The following is an 11,969-nucleotide window of genomic DNA, read 5'->3' as shown; positions in this document are numbered from 1 at the left end:
GAAAATTTCTAATATGTCTTAGCCACTATGACAAGGGCCTTCACAGAGGCCAGAGCAACCCAAGTTCCAGATGAGGGCAAGCTTCTCAGTGTGGGAGATGAAAGTTTCACAGGAATCTGACCTAGTCTATGGAACTCTCTCCCACAAGGGTCAGAATGGCAATTGGCTCTGGTGTGTTCAGAACGAAATGCAAAGCTCCTTTCTTTGACTAGCTTTCCCTTAGCACATTCAGCACAAACAACTGCCTGTGCACACACCTCATTTCCCCTCCTTTCCTCCCACACGGATGTGTGCAACACCCCCCCCCACTCGCTTATGTAAACCAAATATCCCTCGATAACCTAAGCAAGCTATTCTTCCTGCAGGCCGGGCAAGAACAGAGACATGGGGAAAGAATGTTATTGTAACTTTTATTTTTAAATAGGCAGCGCTTTGTCGTCATAATATGGAGGCGAGATCATAATCATTTCAGTATTAAAAGAACCCACGGTAAATTCCCAGAAAGCAGGGGATACATCCAGAGGTTTGGCCTGTATTCTCTCCTGATTAAAAAGAGAAGCAAAGGTGTGATCCAATGTCTATTCAACTCAGGGAAGACTCCCATTGACTTCAGTGGACTGGATTTGGCCCCTAATGCCCAAGCCTGTGAATGAACCATTAATGAAGGCAGAGTGGCTGCCTATACAGGCTTTGTAAAGCACGTTGGAATTACCTAGAGCATGGAAGGTGCTCTATAGAGTGGAATGGAATTTGACTTTATCTTGTAGCCATTCTGCTTTGGAACAGCTGAAAGCAGCAATAAATTGTGCTAGGATTGTAATGGCTGGCTGTACCACTTTAGAAACTCACTTTTAAAGAGAGGTTCTAAAATACCGTTGGTTTATTAAGCATATCATATGTATAAATTGCCCATAAACGTATTGCATGCAGAAGATGTAATGAGTATTATAATAACCTTTTCCCACATTTCATTTTGAAGCCCCATTTACCTGAAATGAGCTGCTTCCAATAAATATTTTGCAATATATTTCCCCTTCACAATTGCGCTCACAACTTATGAAGCAAACAGGAATGTTTTAATTCTGACAAAATGGGTATCTTTCATGTACCGGCCTTTATTCAGTCCATGGTCTTGTGGCTAAATGCCTTGCTGATTATCATGTCCCAGGGTGTTACTTTAACTGAAGTGATAAGAAATGTCATTAAAAAGTAATGTTCCTCTGCTTTGACAATCATATTAGTAAACATTGGCGACTCCGTAGGTTATATGTCAGGCAGGCCGACACTAATGGGTTTATTAACATATACAGTAGCACTTTGTCAAACCTTCTTGTTAATCTAAATTCACAGATGACAAAAAGGAACCAAGTGTGTGTGGTGGTGGTGGTGGGGGGATTGGCATTTAAATATGGTTTGAATTAGGATGTGAACTGACAAAACCCAGGGAGTTCAGAGTGAGGGCTGTCGTAGGGGCTGATGACTTTGGACAGTCACTTGCACCTGTGCAAAGTGCTCATATTCTGAGCCGCGAGGTTTTACACTCACCGTGTGCTGGTGGTTGACCTCACAAGGTGCCAGGCAGTGGAGAATTGGGGACATTGCCCTAAGTTTGTGTCTCTTTGAAGGGAAGGAAGAGGGACATAGGTGGACTTAGTTTAAAGCCAGTGATACTTAGCCAGAGCCTCAGTGGCTATAAACTGTCAGGAATCCTGTTATTGATATTACAGTTGTGACTAGACTCCACAGCCTGCCACACATGGCAGACAAACAAAGCAAAAATGTGGTAGGAGGAAACAGAGGCACAGAGTGAGAGAATAAGAGAGATTAAATGAAATCATACAGCAGGTCAATGGCAGGGCCTGGGCTTACAACCCAGGGTTCCCGAGTCCCAGGCTGCTGGGCTGCTCCTTTGCTCAGGGCCAGTGACAGCAATGGGACTATGCTGAGTTACATCAGATGAGGCTCTGGCCCTTACAGCCCACTCCTCTCTCACACCTATTTCTGACTTTAGCAGAACTCCTTCGGATTTGCACTGAGAACAGAATCAGACCCTAGGTGCTGGAGTTCCATGGGGCCAGTTCTCATGGTTTGAAGCACGGGGGAAGTTTGGGGTTTAATTCCCTTTCTTTCCTGTTTTAATTTGTTACGAAAGGTGGTAAACTATAGACTCTGCTCTCCCTTCCTCCTGTAGTGGCTGAATGGAGGCAACTGACTTTGGCCCACAGAGTGTTATTTACCCAATAGATCCAAATGTTTCCCCTTGGGATATTAACTAAATATATATTTCGAGTTGTGTTCAAATGAGACCATCTGCTTAATAGACTAGAAACTGTTCCAGCATGTTTCAGATCAAAATGTATGGAGGCACATTTGAAGGCATGTCTGTAATGTCCTAGAATAATGGCTCTGAAAGGGCTGCTTTGAACTATCCTGAGGGGACTTACACAGAAAGCATATTTTACATATTAAAATTGAATTGTGCTCCTAAGTTTGCTCCTGGGATCGCATCCAGGGGCAAGCTTGCAGTTCCACTGCAGCAGCCCGGCCCCAACAAACCATTGTGGGCCGAGCAGAACATGCAAATCCAGGAGTGTGCTGCCCCGCCCCCAACCAATCCTGCAATCGTCAGCGAGTGGGGACAGCAGAGTGCTCACAAATAACCCTACAATAACAAGCCCGTGTGTGTAAAGACCCTGCAACAGAACAGGGGGCATCTTGCAGCACTCAACAACCCTACACTAACAAATGGGGGGTGGAGGGGAGGTGGTGCAACCCACTAGCCACTCACACACAGCTCTGCAATAATAAACTTCCGGCTGCTGTGCTCACAAGCAACCCTCCCCAAGGAGTACAAGAGAAACCAGGCCACAAAACCACCTGGCTGTATATTAATTTTTCAAAATGGAGTTGGGGAACACCAGTCTTTGACTGCTAAAGCCCACCAGGCTGATCAGCCTCTGCTCACGTCACTCTAATGGAGAGAACCCAGAGCAAAATCCCCCCTACACCAGAAAGCCTTCAGAGCTTGTCACATTGCAATGTTAGCTGGAGTCATAACCTGAGTGTTGCCTCTCACCATGACTCCCATGCACCTACACCCAGATCTTTAGCTTGAGGTAAGCTGTGCTTTAAGCTGGCCCATCGGGGTGGCAGTTGAAGCTCAAACGCTGCTGACGCTGTAATGGAGTGGGGGACTCCGCAGCTTTGTGCAGCTAATCCAGTTGCTCTGCACAGCTCCAGTGTTTGTTTTGTGGTGAGACCGCTCTCATTGGAGCTAGGCTAACACCGCAGTAAAGACAAGCATTGTACACTGTGAGGTCAGGCTCTGTGACTGGGGAGGGGCTGAGACCAGACAGATAGAGGCTCTAAGGAGCATCATCCCCACTGTATGGTGGGGAGAATTTGCAGCTTCAAATAATCTTACACCTCTCGATGTTATTTTAGACCAGTTTCCTCACAGTAGGCCAGGCTCAGCCCTGTGAGGGCAGGTTGGGATTTTGGCAGGGTTGCCAAGTGTCCGGTTTTTGACCAGAACACCCAGTTGAAAAGGGACCGTGATGGCTCTGGTCAGCACCGCTGTCCGGGCTGTTAAAAGTCCAGTCGGCAGTGCAGCAGGGCTAAGGCAGGCTCCCTGCCTGCTGTGGCTCCATGGGGCTCCCGGAAGCAGTGGCATGTCCCCCCTCCAGCTCCCTTGTGTAGGAGCAGCGAGGGGGCTCTGCACACTTCCCCCACCCCAAGCATCGGCTCCGCAGCTCCCATCAAGGAGGTGGGGATAGCTCAGTGGTTTGAGCATTGGCCTGCTAAACCCAGGGTTGTGAGTTCAAGCCTTGAGGGGGCCACCTAGGGATCTGGGGCAAAAATCTGTCTGGGGATTGGTCCTGCTTTGAGCAGGGGGTTGAACCAGATGATCTCCTGAGGGTCCCTTCCAACCTTGATATTCTATGATTGGCTGGGGACCACAGCCAACGGGACCTGTGGGGGCGGCACCTGGCCTGGCTGCACCTCCATGTAGGAGCTGGAGAGAGGACGTGCTGCTGCTGCTTCCGGGAGCTGCTTGAGGCAAGCGCCACCCGGAGCCGAACCCCTCGGTCCCAGCCTGGAGTGCACTCCAAAACCCTCACCCCCAGACAGAGCCTGCATCCCAACCCCCGGCCGCAGTCCTGATCCCCTCCCATAAAGTGTTTAGGTGACTAAAGTTAATCTCATAAATCCATATTTAGGTACCTAAATAATTAGACAGATTTTTAAAAACACCAAGCATATAACAGTTCCCACTGAAGTCCTAGCTTTGCCCTCGGGTGACCAGACAGCAAATGTGAAAAATCGGGACAGGGTGGGGGTGTAATAGGAGCCTATATAAGAAAAAGACCTAAAAATCAGGACTGTCCCTATAAAATCGGGACATCTGGTCACCCTACTTTGCCCACTTATATCCTATGCTACTTATTCTGGCCACAGGGATGGGGTTGACATAAAAGCCAGCAGACCCGCCGATGGGAGGGGAGGCAAAGGGGGCAATTGTCCAGGGGCCCAGGTGATTTAAAAGGGCTCCTAGGCCCCCGGCCATCGCTGCCAGCAGGCTAAGGCAGGCTTCCTGCCTGCCCTCACTCCACACCACTCCTGGAAGCAGCCCGGGGGGGGGGGGGGGGGAAGGTCTCCACACGCTGCCCATGCCCCAAGCGCCAACTCTGCAGCTCCCATTGGCCAGGACCTGCAGCCAATGGGTGCTTTGGGGGCGGTGCCTGCTGCCAGAGCAGTGTGCTGGTCGCTTTCGGGAGTCACCCAAGGTAAGCGTTGACCCCCCTGGCTTCCTTCTGCACCCCAACCCCCTGCCCCAGCCTAGAGCCTGCACCCGAACTCCCTCCCAGAGCCTGCACCCTGCATCGCAACCTGCTGCCCCAGCCTGGTGAAAGTGAGTGAAGGTGTGGGAGAGTGAGCGATGGAGGGAGCGGGGGATGGAGTGAGCAGGGGCCAGGGCCTTGAAGTAGGGGTGGGAAAGGGGTGTGGTCTCAGGGAAGGGGTGGGGCAGGGGCAGGGCAAGGGTTTCTGGGTTTGCGCAATTAGACATTTGGCAACCCTACCAGCAAGCATGTGGAAGCCCTGGCCATGCCAGTAACAAACTGGGCACCAACAGCGCAGCTGGCAACTCGCTGGGCACCAGCCAGCGCAGGCAGGAGGGCGTGGCTTGTGCGTGCGTGCGGCCCATTGACTGTTCTGCCCTGGGGCCCAGAATTGCTGTCAGCTGGCCTGCATACTCTGAACCCCTCAGCTCCATCCCCCAGCCTGGAGCCCCCTCCTGCACCCTGAACTCCTAATTTCTGGCCCCACTCTGGAGCCCACATCCCCATCCGGAGCCCTCACCACCTCCTTCACCCCAGAAAATGAGCGAGTGATTGAGACTGGGGAGAGCGAGCGACAGAGGGAGGGGGATGGAGTGAATGGGGGTGGGTCCTAGGAGGAGGGCCACTATCTCCCATCTCCCAAAATGGCCACTATCTCCCATTACGGTCCATTGGACTGAAGCCAGCAAGATGGCCACCATTTCCCTGCCTGTGTAAGGGAGACTGCCCCTTCTAAAGATTCTGGCCAGCTTTCCACCCATTGCTGTTAATGAGACAAAAGCCATGCCCCCAGGGAAAATGACTGGCACTCTATGGTTTGGGGGGGCTAGACGGGGCAGGGCAAGGGTGTTCGGCTTTGTGTGAGTAGAAAGTTGGCAACCCTAGGTAGTGGCCAGCTGGGATCCCTTGGGAAGATGGACCACAGGGGAGATGGGTTGCTTTGGGAAGGGAGGGTGGCCAGAGAAGCAGCATGGGCATCCATGCCAATCCCTCTGGGTTTTGCTTGTGTGCCAAGAGCTATAGCATTGCCTGTGTTGCCAACTCTTGTGATTTTTACCACTAGACCAGCTGTTTTTGGAGTGGGATTTGGCCAACTTGTATATTTTCCCTCATTCAAAATGGCCACTATCTCCCATTACGGTCCATTGGACTGAAGCCAGCAAGATGGCCACCATTTCCCTGCCTGTGTAAGGGAGACTGCCCCTTCTAAAGATTCTGGCCAGCTTTCCACCCATTGCTGTTAATGAGACAAAAGCCATGCCCCCAGGGAAAATGACTGGCACTCTATGGTTTGGGGGGGCTAGACGGGACACTATTAGGTCACAGGAACTATGAGGAGCAGTGGAGGCCCTAGAAAGGTGCATGCAGAGTGTGAGGGGAAAGCAGTCGGTGGTTTAACAGACACACAGGAATGAGGGGCAGGGAGCTGTGGGGACAGGAGGTAGAAAGGGGGTGCAGAAGGACATGGGGGCAGAGGAGGCTAAGGGAAAAGGGTGCTGTGAGGGGCTGGAGGGACATTGAGTGGGATGGAGAGGAAAGTGAGGGGGGGTTGGAGTGAGAGGTGATCGGATGGCAGCTCTGCCATGCTGGGTGCAGTGGAGAAGAAGGGGAGCCCTCTGAGCAGCCAAGGGGCAGGACACACATTGCATGTGTATTTATGGCTGGGTTTTTGACCCTTAAAACTCTCACACTTTGGGGGCAGGCAGCTTCCCCCTACAGCTTCAAAAACTAAGATGGAAAATGGATTATTTCAAAAAGCTCGTGCTTTTCAGTCAATCTCATGATTTGTGGGGGGCTGATTCAGAGGTTTTTGAACACATGGGCTGGCGATGCTGCATTTCCCCATGGAGGGGTAGGAGCCCAGCTTGTTTCAGGAGTAAGCAGGGCAAGCCCTGGCACAACCTGATGAAAGCTCCATGACTTTCCGCTCTCAAAGCATGCTAGGTCTTGGCATTTTTCCCTCACGTTTGGGATGACATGGCTCTTTCTCCGCTAAATTTCTCAGTGAACGTTTGTAAACACACTATAAATTCCTGACCCCCACTGAAAAATAGCAAGGCCTTTCGCTGGAAAGAACAGCCACTCTAGTGGTACCAAAGCAGTGTGTTAATGCACAGCTTCGCTCTCTGTGTTTTAAAGAGATAACAGCTAACGAGCTGGGGCTTTTCCTAGAGGAGCCTGCTTTCTTTGCTCAGTCCAGGGAGAGCAAAGCCCAGGGACTGGGTTGCAATTTTTATTTTCAGAGCTGAGACGTGCAAGTACAGGGGGACCAATTCTTGTCCAAATGACTAAGTCTCGAGCAGCCCAGAACCCTTCATCTTAGAAAACAGATGGTGTTTGGCAAAAAAGGATGCAATTCACTCTTGTGAAAGGCGCTTTCGTTCTGGAGCAGTGACTTAAAGGTACAATGGTTCATCTTTATCAGGGCCGTACGGTACTGTACATTCAGCCGCCTGTCTGGGAATGACACAGCCAGGATTTGCTAAATAAGGGGGTGATTTATACGCACCGTCAGATGAATTCTGGCCAGTAGACAGAAGGAGTTAGATGCTCAGCTGGTGTAAATCAGTGTCACTCTATGGAAGTCAGCTTAGGAACTGTCCCAAAATGTTTTCCCATCCTTCCCTAGAAAAGGGGTCTCAATGTTATAATGGCCTAATTCTGGCAGGTTCTGACCCAGCTTGCAGCTTCAGATCTTAATTTCTTTTTCTCAAAACTAAGTATCTGTTTTGTTTCCCCAGTTGGAATCCACGGACTAGACGCAAGGATTGGATCAAATGCTTACCAGGAAACACCCCAACTAGCCAATCCTAGGCACTGTCCCTTCTGATCTCTGGTCTGTTAGTGGGAAATCTGCTTCTATGCTCATTATGGTTCTGGCCAACATTTGATTCCCAGGTTTAGGGTCAAATTCAATCCAGGACTGGTGAGTTCAAAGAGATGTAGCCTCCCCTCTGTGTACGTTACCCTGGAACAATGGGACACCCTCTTTTGAAGTACTGTGCTCAATCTTGCTACCTCACTTTGGGCTGGACTGTCCCCTCCCCCAGAAAAGCTGCAGGAGGTGTAGTTGGGGAGAGGAGGGACTTTTCAAGGCTCCTGCACAGAGCTTTCCTGAAGTTCTTGCCATCCCTGCGACAGGTCTGGGGCAGTGTATTCTGGAGGCCATTCCTGCTCCCGATCCTGCAGATCTCCTAGTTCCATGGGGTAGGGACTCTCACGGGGTGCAAGTTTGACGGCCACTATCTCAGTCAACACATCAGGGATTGAACCAGGGACCTCCAAAGCTAAAACTATCAATTGCTACAGTTTGAGCTAAAGAGGCTCTTGCTGGGCCTGCAGCAGGCCCTGTCCTCTGCAGATCGAGTACAGGGGGAGGGGAACCTGTAACCCCCACCTATGCCTTACAGAGACAGGAGCTGTCCTGCAGGGATGACTGCAAATCCATGTCTCTCCCCTCTTTTCTAGGCAGCACAGCTCCTGAAGGAATGCTGCCACTGTGAGTCCCTTGTGGCAGGTCAATAGCAGCCAAAAAGGGACCTAATACAGCTCTTAGCTTCGCTGCCTGAATTTGTGCCTAGAAATTCAGGAGCAGGGCAGGGGATGATGCCACACAGAGCAGCCCCTCTCCTGCTCCGCCCTTTCCCACCTACAACCCTCCTTACTCCTGAGCGCTGCAGTGGAGGAGCAGCTGCAAAGAGCGAGGAAGGGGCCAAGTGGTGCCATGGAGGCCGCAAACTCCTCTCTCCCTGCGGAGAGATCCGCATGCACAGAGCCTTTCTGTGTGTAAATCCACCTGGGGCAATCAGGCGCCTTCAGAAGGAAGATCTAGCCGAGATGAAAAGATCCAGAGAACCACTGCTCCTTCAGGGTCCGCCTCTACAAGGCTCACTCCAGCCGTTTGGCCATGGTGCAGCCTCTCTCGCTCTTCCCCCTGACCCTCGATTAGCCAGCTTCCCTAGCCCCTAGACAGACTGACTCCACCAGAGTGTGATACTGATCTCACGCTCCCTCTCTAGCCTTGTTGTGAGCCCGAGTCCAAAAACGGAGCTGCATTTAATCTTTCGAAGCCAAAGCCCCATTAAGCCCCGATGCAGACTCGCTATGCTGCAGTTATATTTGCAGGGGGGTGTAGCTCTGACATCAGAGTATGTATAGAAACCGCAGGAATGGATCCCACCTAGTCTGTCAATCTCATTCTTTCTACTTCACTGGCAGATAATTACAGCACAGAAAGAAAATCTATTTGGTGCCTCTGAATGTAAAACAGAAAACTTTAAAGGAAGACATAATGGGTGCTTTGTTAGGTGGGCATTAGAACATAGCTCTCCAGTCACAGCTGGGAACAGCAGCAGCATGGTGTTTGTTTTAAAGCAGTTGATCAGGAAGACGGAGCTTAATGGGATAACATGGGAGGAGGGGAGACAACTTTGTGGATTTTTCACTGTGACTGGGAATAAATGGTTTAGACAGGCACAGCCCAGCCCATAGCGGCTGATTCAGTGTAGGTGGGGATTGCTTTATGCATTGAAGTTTGACTGTCTGTTGACCCATCCTTTCCAAGATCTGCTTAGACTTTAGCTCTTTTTTTTCATACACAGAATGTGGGTGGCAGTTTGGGTGCTAACAGAGTCGTTTTCTAGATGAATTAGGCCTGAAAAATCCACACCACAAGGGACACAGTTAATACGTTAGCCTCAGTGTAGACACCACTAGGTCAATTCTGTCAACCTAGCTACCGCTTCTTGGCTGTGGCACTTGTAGTGTAGACATGGCCTTAGTAACTGCTGATCCTCTAGGTCAGTAGTTTCAACCTGTGGATCGGCAGGTGTCCTCAGACCATGTCTAAGGGTTGTTGTTACCATAGAATAGTGGTAACTGGGGGTCCACAGACTGTGTCTCAGATTTCCAAAGGGGTCTGCATCACCATTTGAAATTTTTTAGGGGTCCCCAAATGAAAAAAGGTTGAGACCACTGCTCTAGTTCACACCGGGGTAAAATTCTTGTCAGGGTGCCTCAAAATGAGATCTTGGCTTCTTTTGTCAGCTGATATCAGACACCATTCGTCAGCGCCCTCCCCTTCTCCCTCCCCCCCAAATTTCTTAACTCTTTTGGTGTGTGGAGAGTGGAGTGGGAGTGAGATTAGTGGGCTTTCATCTCTAGGTCTCCAGATCAAGTTGGTAGTGGCTGGAAGCTGAGACAGTTGTTTTGGCCTGTATGTGTAAGGTTCTGAGGCCTGTTGCTGTATCTCTTGTTGGCCATTTCAGGAGAGAGGTCAGGAACGAAAAGGGCAGTGGAGATGGAATTCCTTTCTTATCCCATAGTTGACTTTTTCAGAAGTACTTGTCATGAAGACTCCCTGAAACTACTTGGTAATTAACATGGATTTAAATCTTCAGCAGTTATTATAAAAGCAGTGTGTACTAATCCTGTCAGCATGTTAGTCAGAACTGTACCATAAGGATGGTTTATGAAAAATTTTGAAATTTTGTTTTTAAAAATTCTGATTACATTAATGAAATTAATGTAAACAATTAATCAATTCGATTGGTTAATTCAATTAATTAGATTCATTTAATTACATTAATTAAAGCCCCCCATTAACAACAGAAAATGGAATTTTTTTGTTCAGTTTCTGACATTTCTCCCCATTTCTCTCCCTCTTTCCCCTTCTTTCAGTGGTAAAATGAAAAAGGGGGAAAGGAGAGGGATGAGAGGTTAAAAAACAAACACAGAAATGTTTGGGGTTTTCAAAAACTAACTTTTTTTCTGATATTTTGATGTTTGATTTTTTTTCTGAATTTGTTTTTTTAAATCTAAAAAGTTTGTTTTTGAAAAATGGCCATTTTTCATACATATAAAAAAGAGATGGTTGGAAGAAAAATTTCCAACCACCTCTAGTATTAGTGCTCAGGACTTTATAACCTTCTTACATGGCTTTGCCTGAGCCTCTAGCGCTCCAAAGCCATTCCAGCTCCCCCAGCCAATGTGTGTTTCTTGTCTAAAGAAAGCACAATATAATAAAACCTTTCGGGTACTGGGAGAAAGACAGAGAGTCACTGTGAAACTTGAAGAGAAGGGAACTTCTGCACTCTGCTCTGAGCCAGCGTTGGAGGATGAGAGCTTGCAGTGAGGTAACTCCCATAAACTCTCTTTAAAACAGTTAATAAATTAAAGGATGTGGGCAAAGAGAGATTCTATATTTATAACGTCTTTGGAGAGTGTTTGGAATAGCCCAGAGAGGTGATGGCCAGAGAGATGATTTGATTGGCTTCCACTGGGGTCATGTTTTTAAACTATCTTTCACTCAATCACTTAAAATCTCACCAGCTCTCAAGTATGATGCTACTATTACAAAGGCAAATCATAAGTGATGTACTGTATGTCAAAGGCACCAGCTGTCTCCTTCTGTCACTGGCTCAGTTGCAAACAACAGAATGGGAAACATATGCGACGTATATAAAACATTTTTAAATTCAAATAGAGGAGTTACATTTGCAAAGGTATGTAATTAACAATAATAATGTCAGTGGTGATGGAAATACTTACCTTTGCTTACACATAGACTTCCTCATTGGCACATTCATGGTGTCCAAAGACCTTCTTTGGTAATGCCCTTCCTCCACTTCTAAGATTTCAGGAGGCATTTCTAGTTTATGAAACTTCCATGACCTTTGGGTCTTCCTCTTGCAGATGATCTATGATCTTTTGACTAGAGCCAAGTGAATACTTCACAGTGAATAATGTTGTCTTCTTCTTTCTTGCCACTTCCATATTCAGGGTTGGTGACTTTTATAGCCTTCTTCCAAAACTCATGACTGTGCTCCTGGCTGTCCTGCATATGCCATAATGAAAAATGTACTCAACACAATCTGCCTTTAAAAAATAATATATCCACAAATGGATTGCGAAATTCTGCACCAAATGTATTTGTCAATTCCCTTTGGTCCGCGGATTGTTTGAATGGAACTGTTACAATTGAATATACAACTTGCACTGCAACTTTCGCAGCTGACATGCCACTAGAGCTGGTGGGAAAATATTTTTGTCATTGTAAGCAAAGTTTTCCATAGAAAGTTTTGAGTTTTTGGCAAAAGATTAAAAACCAAAATATTTAAATTTGGAAAT

This window comes from Chrysemys picta, chromosome 12, assembly GCF_011386835.1.
Source record: "Chrysemys picta bellii isolate R12L10 chromosome 12, ASM1138683v2, whole genome shotgun sequence".
Lineage (NCBI taxonomy): Eukaryota > Metazoa > Chordata > Testudines > Emydidae > Chrysemys > Chrysemys picta.
This window is presented reverse-complemented; position numbering follows the sequence as displayed.